Genomic DNA, 11,105 nt, shown 5'->3' on the forward strand with positions numbered 1-11,105 from the left:
GGGGGGGGGGGCTGGAAATATGATCCTAAGTTCCTATCCATACAAATCTATAGCCAACACTACTTATCAATCGAAACAATTGAGATTTTGCCTGCATCCACAAGCCTGGAACAAATTTGGAACATCTCAGACCTCAATAAAACATAACTGAAAGGCAAATACCAGGATTCTTTACTGGGAGAACACGGTGCATATGAAAGTTCAATGGAATGAAAATTAAAATCCCAAAGAAAATATTACAAAACAAAGGGGAAAATTTTGAAAAAGAAAAACGAATTGCAGTGACGTGTTGTACCTCATCAAAACAAAATGTGTCAATGCATATGCATTAAAATCACGAGTATTTATGTGAATGCAGCTGAATAAACTAAAAATTCAGCAGCCATATACTAATTTTGTCTTTGTTTTGACTGAGGCAGGAAAGGGCTTTCCATCCATCCAACCACCACGGCCCGGCACCGCACTTCATACACTTTACCTGCATCAATTCCCACTTCAGAAATTAGTTCAAATTACTAATGCATATGAAAGGACTTTTCACTATGAAGGATACATACATAATTAACTGGAGACTGCACACATTCAAGTTTTGACTTGTATGTGTAGAAATCCACAAGACTGGATAACAATGTCATGTCATTATCAATGGCTATCAAAATCAAACAATACTTAATGGGTATTCCATGTTTATCATATAAATAAGTATATCTATTTTAGATTTTTAGGACAACATCACGCAGGTGATACAAATATAGTTGCAGAAGTTGAAGCAAAAAGAACTACAAGCTAAAAAATAACAAGCATTAAACTAAATATCAAGCAGCTTAGGACAGGAAACCATGTGCCAACATAGCTTTCCTTAAAATAGAGAGTAGGGCATTAAGCACATTCTCTTGATTCCTCTCCCCTTCAGTTAGTTATAAAGTACCACGAGACTCTTAGGACTTTATGAACTTCTGAGTAGAGAAGTCATGCTTCCTACGTGGAAAATTTCTTGCTCAATAACTTTCTGTCACTTGGCACAAAGTCATTATCCAACATTTTATTATAAAAAGAAAGATAATGTCATGTAAAGTCATCTGGCAGTAAAAGGTGGAAGTCCAATATCAATTTCAAAACAGACACATAAAAAAATCAAATACCACCAGATATGAGCTATGAGATAAACTATCACTTAGCTCTAGGGTGTAAGAATACATAACAATTGATCTGAATTTGAAACTTTCCCTTTGAATCCATGTGAAACAACATTCAAGGCCTGATCTTTCACCAACAACAACAAAGTTCTGATCTCAATTTATTCCTTGAGGCTTCGTTTGGTTGTAAGGGGAATGCGAATTTTTGATGTAACGTGGAATTTTTTTCCCAGGAGAAATAGATTTTAGATGTTTGATTGCTAAGAAAATATATTTTACATGAAAAAACAATTTCACTTGTACAATAAAATTTCCCGTTTTATTTCCCCACCAAAATAGGAAGAAAAAATAAGACCCTACTCTCACGATCTCTCTCTCTCTGTCTCCTTGCTCACGACTCTCACCCCGCTCACAGCTAATGATCTCTCTCTCACCCTGCTAGCAACTCTCATGTTAGACGATCTCTTTCTCTTCACTTAGACCCACAAGCAACACAAGTAGGTCAAATCTCCGGTAAATTAAGTTCACTTCACTTTTGTTGCAACCAAACAACTCAAAAGGGGAAAACAAATTCCTTCCCTTCCCTTCCCTTTCCCATTTCCCTTGCAACCAAACGCAGCCTGAGGGAAATTTAGATCCAACAAGAGATAACAGTATAACACGCAATACTTATCAAAAATATTCCCTAGGCTAAGCCTCCTTGCATCAAAGGCAAAAAAAGCTTCAACATTTCTTGAACCCTGTCACAAATTCATTCGCATCATACCTCGAGTCCATTTGATAAAAATAATCTCCCCCTTATCTGTGGAACAATTATTATTTTTTTCTTGGTTAAATTATTTTCACTTCAAGCATTATGTAAGCTTTTGACCTGTAATAATTTGATTTTGAGGCTCTATCCTACGGACATCTCACTTCCAAGGTGCATGATGATTGCATTGGTCTAAAATGGACATCCAGAAGGCTTATGACTTTTTGGAGCAGGAGTTTCTTTCAGTGTGATTAAGAAAGTTTGGCTTCCTAGAAACTTGGATATTGGATTCACCAACTGCTTTCTTCTACTAAGCTCTATATTCTCTTTAATGGAAGACCGGTTAGTTTTTCTGGAGTTGACAGATGTCTACACCAGGGGGATCATTTAGCCCCCCTTTTGTTTATTATAGTTGATGAGGTTCTATGCCGAGGAGTACCAACTCTTAAACTTGATGGGAAGATCAAACCAATGCTAGGTCCAAGCCATCTCCAAGTTCCTTCACACATCCTCTTTGCAGATGATGTTTTTTTGTTTATGAATGCTGGAATTAGGTAGATTCAGCATTTAAAGTAATTCCTACATAAGTATCAGCTATACTCTAATCAGAAAATTCAATGGGAAAAAAACTAAGATTTTTGTTGGGAATGATTCTCGTACAAGGGAAGCTCATATTATTAATGTTCTTGACTTCTCTTAAAGCTCTTCTCCTATTAGATATTTAGGAGTGGATATTTTCAAAGGTAGGGAAGAAAAATTGTATTCTCCCCCTTGTTGACAAACTCAAAGCAAGGCTTTCAGGGTGGAAATGAAAATTATTTTATAAGGCAGGAAGGATTCAGCTATTAAGGTCAATTTCCACAAGTACTCCTGTTCACAAATTTTCCATATATTGATGGCCCTCGTCCATGGTCAAGTTGATGGAGATGGTGGACCTGCAATTTTATTTGTAGTGGGGATCCAAATATCTCAGAAGGAATCACTATCAAGTAGGATTCAGTTTATGCCCATTGATGAAGGTGAACTTGGTATAAGAAAACTAAGGGATGTGAATATAGCTCTCTTTTGTTAGCTCTACTAGTGTATTTGTTATGGTAAAAAAATATGAAATCGGCAAAAACATGCCAAAAAAACCAACCAGGTGGCAGGACCAGAATATACAGGGTCAATTGAACAACCTAACCCCTACGAGGTCATCCACCTAACTTGAGGCAAGTGCCTAGGTTGGGAGCCGACCGACCGATATCGCCAAAGGGATTTTAGCAGTCAAACGGCTGGGCCAGTACTAGTGTAAAGGGGACACTACACGCATGTCCCGTCATGTGGCTGCTCGGACCACTAAAATCTCCTAACTACATTAGGTCCTTGGCTGAACGGCAGGTCCCAAGCACTCACCAAATGGACAGCGGGTGTGCAACTCCTCTCTCGGGACAAGTAGCTTGGCAATCAGGCCATTTGCCTTTGGCTGCTTGGCCTAAGATTTCAGTGGACCATCTCCATCCAGATATGCCCAAAAGGGCTCACCAAGCTTGGCTTGCAGGCCACAAGATAAAGTACAATCCTAGTTCGTAAAGGACTCTCCGCAGAGTATTGAACCTTCCCTAGAAGAAATGGTATCTCACTGTATGCCCTAGGATATGACCAATATGAGGAGTTTCTATAGCGGCAAAATCGTTCATATTCACTTTCCCGTTACAACACTTACTATACTCAAACTCCTACCTGCAGCAAGAAGCTACCAAAGCGGCACTCTCACCCAATGGACGCTATCTTCAGATACAAACCCAAGTAAACCTCTTTCCAGGGGGCGGATCCTTTTCCATTCTTACTGGAATTATCTATTTGCTAAGAGGTCTGACTTAGACATCAGAAAATCCCCTGCCAAATCAGCCCAACACTCACTCTTATGTTTGTTCCCCTGTACAGGGTGCGTAAGTAGCCTAGGACGATTTCTTGTTGCAACACACTATCAAAACCAGATCTACTTATTTGGGTTATAAATGAGAGCTGAGTATTTACAAGCAGATGGCTCCCTAAAGCAACTAGTTCTAGCTTCTTCCATCCGCTCGGGGATAAAAAAAAAAAAATTGTTTCTTCTAAAGTAGGGTGGATCATTGGCTAAAGTTCTTTTATGAATTTCTAGAAGGATCAATGGCTTGGAGGTGTCTCTAGTGCGAGTAGATCAAGGCTAAATCCCGATATATTCCAATGCTCCAACACAAAAGTTTCAGATTTTATTGTAAGTACTAATTGGATTCTTCCCAATGTGTCTTCAAATTTATTGCAACTTAAATTTTCGTATATGGAAAAGATCAATCTTCCCTCTCAAATGTCTATTGATAAGAATATTTGGACTTTATCTCAAATGGGTCAATTCCCTGTGAAGTTGGATTGGAGTGGTATTCGGCAACATGCTCCCAAATCTCCTTCCCTCTCTACTATTTGGGCTTCTTTCCTTCAACCGCAACAATGCACTTTTGGCTCACATGATGCATAAAATTCTCCCAACTATGACTTTGTAACTCATAAAGGAGTTCAATTCGCTTCTTGATGCAATCTTTGTTTACTTGCTTCAAAATTCCTTTCTCATATTATGCTGGAGTGTCCATATTCATAGAAAATTTGGCTTTATTTCTTGGACTTATACAAGCAATCTTGCCCCGCGAAGACTTCCATGTTGGATCTATTTATCTGGAGGAAAGCTAAGGCAATGTAAGCCCTTTTGAAAAGCATTTGGCTTTCAAGGTTTGTACTTATTCCTATGCATATTTGGTATGAGAACGACTCTAGGAGATTTGAAAGTAAAGGTGTTCTTTGTATGGTGCTAAGGATCTTATCATGCATGACATACAAGAAGCTTCATCCTTCATGTCTTGTAAAATCAATTCTACGGAGGATCTATTTCTTTCTAGATTGGTGGGCACTCAATTTCCTCCTTCAACGCCTAGACATATTCTTGAAGTTACTCAGATAAAGTCGCATCATGATACTGTGAATATTGATGGTTATAGTTTGGGCAATTCATGATACTATGACACCGTTTGATAATGTTTTTGTTGTTTCTGTTGTTTGAAACAGCATAAACAGATTTTCATGTTTTTGAAAACAAAAATGGATTTTTTGATGTTTGATAAACCTGTTTCTTGAACGTTTTTTGCAGACAATGTCATTAAAAACACCAAAGTTGGACTTGTTTCGTCGAAGTCGTTTCTAGAATTGTAAATTGGCATAAATTTTGATTTATGTTTCTAGAAACGGGTAAAACGGAACAACTTTATCAAACACTTTTTAGGTTGTTTCTCCGTTTCTGAGAACAAGAAAACACAGAAACGGCAGAAACGAAACATTGTCAAACGGTGCCTATGTTATCAAGAATTAAAATTGTGTTACTCTTGGATGTTTCTCTTCCTACTTAGGTATTCGAACAAACTTCTACGCTGAATTCTTAGCTTTTTTTCATTGGCCTCGATCAGGAAAAGATATTCGATGGTTATGGATTGAGAGTGACTCAATGTTGTAGTTTTCAATATATTAATCAATCCATTCCTTGGAAGTTCCAACAGCGGTGTTCCTATTAGGTATTTTTTTGTCTATCATTTGGAGAATCTCTCACTACTACTAAGAGCAAAACTCGGTGGCTGCTTCGCTGGCTAAGAAAAGTACTTCTCTTCAAATTCAAACTTCTTGTGCATGGGCCTCATGCAAGGCTTGTTAATCAGGCCATTCTTTGGGATTCATAGGACAGACCAAGGTTCTGTTTAAATAATACTGTTTCTATTGTCTCAAGCTTTCTACTGATGGCCATGTCGAAGGTGTTTTTTTTTTTTTTTTTGGATTTGTGCTCTGCTAATAGAAATGCCGTAGGTGGTGTCTGAAAATGCATACTCAAAAGAGGATGCTGATAGTGCCATACAAGGAAAATGCTTACAGCTCAAGATAGTAGCTTTTGATGGCCATAAGCTGCTTGTCAACACCCTGCATATGTTGTACCACATATACAATTCAAATCTCATGTTGTCAGAACTACCACCCAAATGATCAAATCTTAAGCAAACATAAATGTATCTCCTATTTGTAGTAGAGGAATATACTGAGGGTATTTTTAATGGGAGAAGTAATTGCTATCATTTGGGATCATCTAAGTCTATGAAAAGATCTAGAGCCAAATAGTATGCAAGAAGGCCTCATATAAGGTTTGTAAAGTGTAAAATATTAAATATTTCTTTTGGAAAATGCAAAGAGTGGCGTTTACAGAAAGAAAGTATACAAACATGGAAAAACAATTGGAGACTTTTACAATAGTGGAAAGCGTTTATCTTGGGTGCAAAGAGAATGTCTTTAAGAAGAGGGAACTAACGTGTGGTAGAACGATTTGTTGTAGAAGGCTTTGCATAATCTCTTTTGACATTTTCATATCATAGTAACTCACACAATGTAATAAAAAAAAAAGGAAAAATAATTACCATAATGTAGTTTAAAAGCCTTATATAATCCAAAACGATCATGGTAAAGTAGATGGAGGAAATGAAATTTGGAAACGGATATACACATTGGAAGTTGAACTGATCCTGTCGACAAACCATCTGTTAGCGGTGCTTTATCATTGTCATAACTTAGTTTTCAATGAACATATATTGCATGTTAGCAGGTCGTTGCAAAACAGTTGCTATGCCAAGCCTAAGCGCCGCAAGCAGTTTATTTCGACCCCATGACAACCTTTTGGCACCCAAATTTAGTTTTCTGCTACACCCAAATTATGTTCAGTTGAATATTAAGTTGCTTACCATTTGGCAAAAACAAAGATCCAAAAAATAGTTTTAAGGTCAAAAGATGCAAGATAGTTCGACAAACATAGGAAAGGTCCAATATAAGCTGGGCACATGGTTGAGTTGGTACTTGGTACCCAAGTATGACATGTAGCCAATCTAGGGTACCCCATCTAAATACTCATGGAGCTGAACTTTTATTTGTTAACTAGACATTCTACTTCTAGGGATCTGTGGTGTGTCTTCTATTTGGCGGATAATTACAACGTTTTATTGTCATCAAAAGGATAACACAGAAAAATACATATTATACATGACAGCAAAGTAAGCTAGGCCTACACATCCACAAAGGGACCAATCAATCAATGAATTTGATACATAACAGCAAAGGTAGGCTAGGCCTACACATCCTCAAAGGGACCAATCAATCAATGAATTTGTGGTGCATTCAGAGACTAGGATGTATAAATAGTGAGATCAGTCTCTGAAAGGAAAAGAACAGTTATAAGCTTGCAACTTTTACTAGCAAATGAAATGGATTATATCAGATTGCTTAGTTTTGCCCAAGCTAGGGTGGATGCAAACAATGGTCCTTGGGAACTCCTACTATATTTGGTGTTGTAGAAACCTCAGCCATGGTATCAGGCTATCAGCCATCCTTTTCCTTTTTTTTTTTTTTTTTTTTTTGTGGGGGGGGGGGGTGGGTGGGGGTCGTGGTGGTGTAAGAGGTGGAAGTTGTGTGATTAGATATGACAAAGAGCAACTGGATGGTTTGGCAAAGCAAGTGGTTGTTACACCTTTGTTTCTTTCCGTTCATTCTTCTATATACCATGGTTAAAATTCTCCGGGACTTCATTACTAATGTTTTGTTCATTAATTAAAAACAAAAAATAGAAATAAAAATAAAAATAAAAGGACGATCATATTGAAAGTCTTTGGCAGGTATACATTATGAGGAAAACCTAATGATCAAAACCTAGCTAGGTGCTGGTTGATCTTCAATATCAGGGTTTCAGTTCCATTTTGTTGCAGCCTATATAAATATATGGTTAGGGAATTCGAAATAATCAGAGCTACAAGGAGTATATTGAGGGTTTCAAAGAGCAAAAGAACAAAGGTGGATGCATGTTGTAGTTTGAAAAGATTGGATAATGCAAGGAAATGTGAGAAACTGACCTCGTGAAATACTAAACTAATTTATGATGTTTATGAACTTTTGTAGTGATTTAATTCTGCTTGTCTTTTTTAAAAGGTCTAGGTAAGAGGCCTCTATTGTCCATAAATGGGCAGTGAAGGCGAGGGTTAATAAAGTCTAGGCTTCTATACCACTTAATGTTGAAATTGTTTTATTTTCATAAGTAATTAAGTTCTCTTTTCATAAATAAATAAAGGGAAATTAACCGCGCCACCCCTTGGAGAATGACACAATTATAAGCCACCCCATCTATTTCACCAAATTATACTCAGACCCCCTACTATTAGTCACTGTGAAGTGTCGAGTTAAAATGACCATTATACCCTTGCCATTAAAAAACTCATGTTTTAACCAAATATATATTTATATATAACTCTTCATCTGGTTTTTATCGCTTTGGTCCTCAAGAAAAAAAAAAAAAAAAGGATTTGAGACAAATATCGAGACAGGGAGAAAGCCCATTTAGTGATATCGACATGGTACTGCCACCTGCTCAAGTGGTGGTTTCAAGCCTTCTCAGGCTACTCAAACCCTGGATACCAACTTTTCTTCTGCGAAGAATCGAGATAATCAAGGGTTGTTACCGCTAACAGTGAAGCAGATAAGTGAGGCTCCTCTTTCAAATGATGACAAGTCCAATATTGTCATTGATGGAGTTGATGTGAACAACGTGACGATGATTGGGATGGTGTTGAATAAAGCAGAAAGAGTTACAGATATTGCTTTCACCCTTGACGATGGAACAGGGCGAATCGAGTCTCACAGATGGGTGAATGAAGTTGTAGACAGTAAGGAGATGGAGGGAATACAGGATGAGATGTATGTGCAAATCCATGGACACTTGAAAACCTTTCAGGGGAAATAGTAATTAAATGCTTTCTCTGTTAGGCCTTTGACCGACTTCAATGAGATAACATGCCACTTCCTTGAGTGTATATATGTTCACTTGTATAACACAAAAGTAAAGGGTGGGGCACCAATGCAGGCTAATATGATGAGTTCAGTAATGAACACCCCTTTGCAGAATGTGTCCGAGGGATATCAAGCTGCCACGCCGAATCAATTTTCTGGTTAATTTGGCATTGATGGACTTAAAGGTATCGATCAAAAGGCCCTTGACTATTTGCAACAACCTTCAAACCTTGGACGGGAGAAGGGTGTTCACAGAGATGAATTAGCTCAATAGCTAAAGGTTCCTTTGGAGAAGATCATGGAATCCATTAGATCTCTTGAAGAAAAAGTCTTGATTTACTCAATAATTGATGAATGCCACTACAAGTCTACTGGCAATGGTTAATACCTTGCTAAATCCACCCCAACCCCCCAAATATAAGACATACTACGTTCATAGAAGCCATAGCTCTGGCTTATCTTTCACAATGTAAGTTCTCCCCTTTCACCCCAAGGAGGTATGGAGTTAAGAGACCGACAGGATCAATGTCAATGTATAGGTTTTCTGATCCTTTATTGAGTTCCTTATTTGAATATGTTTGATACTATGTTTTCTGGGATGTTAATCTTCATAATATGTTGTTGGTTGGAGTTGGTTTTCAGGATTGGAAGTGGGGCACTTTCCTACGGAAGTGAATTCTTCGGTAGTGTTTTGTTGCGTGAAAGTGAGCTCCATCGACGAAGCAGATGGAAAGCCCATCGTTGTTGTAGTTGAATAGTGGCGAGCTGTTGCTGGCGCTCACGCCTTCTAGAAGCAGGGACCCAAGTTCTTTTGACGTGTTTCTGAGTATGTTCTTGTCCATTGCCATCCGTCGCCAATGCCGCCGTTGCCACTGCTCTGAACAATCGTCGATGGTTTAAATCCAACGATTTAGGAGAATGGTAAATTAGGTCTTGGGTGAAAGACATAGTAACTTATCACAAGGGTATTTTAGGTACTTCATATTTAATAAGGGCATTTTAGTATTTAAAATAAAATATAATTATTGACATCAGCATATAAGGTATATTCCCTAACAGTGACTGACGATAGGGGATATGAGTATAATTTGGTGAAACAAAGGAGGTGGTCTTATAATTGTGACACTCTCCAGGGGTGGCACGGTAAATTTCTCATAAATAAAAGATAAAACTTAAATTTTGATGCATCACCAAGCACATTACTAGATGATTTTTTTCTTTTTATTTGTATATTACAGATAGCAACTATTAATAGAAACACATTTGATGTAGTCATGATGAAAGCCATCACAAACAATTTTTATGATGGCTCATACCACACATATTGTACGAAAAGCAAAAAGTGCAAGTTTCAAGAAAGTAGAAAAGTCAAAACATGCAACTAGTATCCTAAAGCCCCCAAAAATCAACTCCTAACTACTCCCACCGAAAGTTCACAAAGCCAATAATAGATCAATCCCTTCACACACTCTATTCCAATCAGTGCAACCAAAATATTTAAGCAATCATTCTTCTTTTGATCAAGTTTATCATAAGTCATGGTTAAGAATGAATCACTTTATCGATGGCATCATTGCTTTTGGATGAGAGCCTAAGAACAGTGAAGGGGTGTTTCTAACCTTCAATAAATAGGATGAATAATAATGAGGGTAATTTTGTGGGTGAAGAAAAAGATTCCCGTCCTTTTATGATTAGGAGCTCCTTCTTTTTGCTCTAGAATGTTCCTTATCATAGTTCAATCTGTGAAATACAAGCAGTACTAACATGATAGTCATAAAACAATTTATTTTTACTTTTAAGTTGAAAAGGTAGTATTTGTTACATAGAAAATCATTATTCAAAGTAACGAGATAAAAAAAAATGTATTGATGCATATGAGTAAGCTCAAATAACAATATAAAAAAGGCCTTGTACTTTTATTTTAAATTTAAGTAATACATAATTAAAAAAAAAAAAGTAAGAAGCAAACTTATTATGTCATCTAGCCTTCACTAGTAAATTTTTATCAGTGAAAATTGATATATGCTCAAAATACCAAGCAAGTGACTAGGCAGTGCTTGGACAATTATAAGCCATTTGATTGGAAACTACGAATGACAGGAATAATCACATTAAAGAATATATTGGCATCCATATATACATCTATAAAGAAAATATTTATAAGCAAAAATTGTATAAGAATCTAAGAGTGAGGTTGAAGAATCGAGCTTCAAGTTTAAAGGTGAGCTGGTTATGTTTGTTGCCTTGACTTCAAATTGAGTCTTACTAAACCAAGATCCTGACCAGTGCCTTCATTGCAACAATCTCACCCTCACCCTCACCCTCACCCTTAACACCCCCCCCCC

At 37.3% G+C, this 11,105-nt stretch overlaps 1 protein-coding gene and 1 pseudogene across 4 annotated transcripts in view; one reads left to right on the forward strand and one right to left on the reverse strand.

Annotated features, from left to right (window-relative positions):
• Positions 1-148: 148 nt before the first annotated feature.
• LOC122059740 (transcription factor TCP2) overlaps positions 149-11,105 on the reverse strand; it is a 15,526-nt gene continuing 4,569 nt past the window's right edge. For 3 of the 4 annotated variants that reach the window (XM_042622762.1, XM_042622763.1, XM_042622760.1), the window contains exon 5: positions 149-478. The gene's annotated coding sequence lies outside the window, so the exon portion shown is untranslated. Of the gene's footprint in view, positions 479-10,379; positions 10,501-11,105 lie in introns of all 4 variants that reach the window. The other variant, XR_006134120.1, reaches the window with a different exon arrangement.
• On the forward strand, positions 6,159-9,145 carry LOC122059813 (annotated as a pseudogene).

The sequence above is a fragment of the Macadamia integrifolia genome, chromosome 13, assembly GCF_013358625.1.
Source record: "Macadamia integrifolia cultivar HAES 741 chromosome 13, SCU_Mint_v3, whole genome shotgun sequence".
NCBI classification, from domain to species: Eukaryota; Viridiplantae; Streptophyta; class Magnoliopsida; order Proteales; family Proteaceae; genus Macadamia; species Macadamia integrifolia.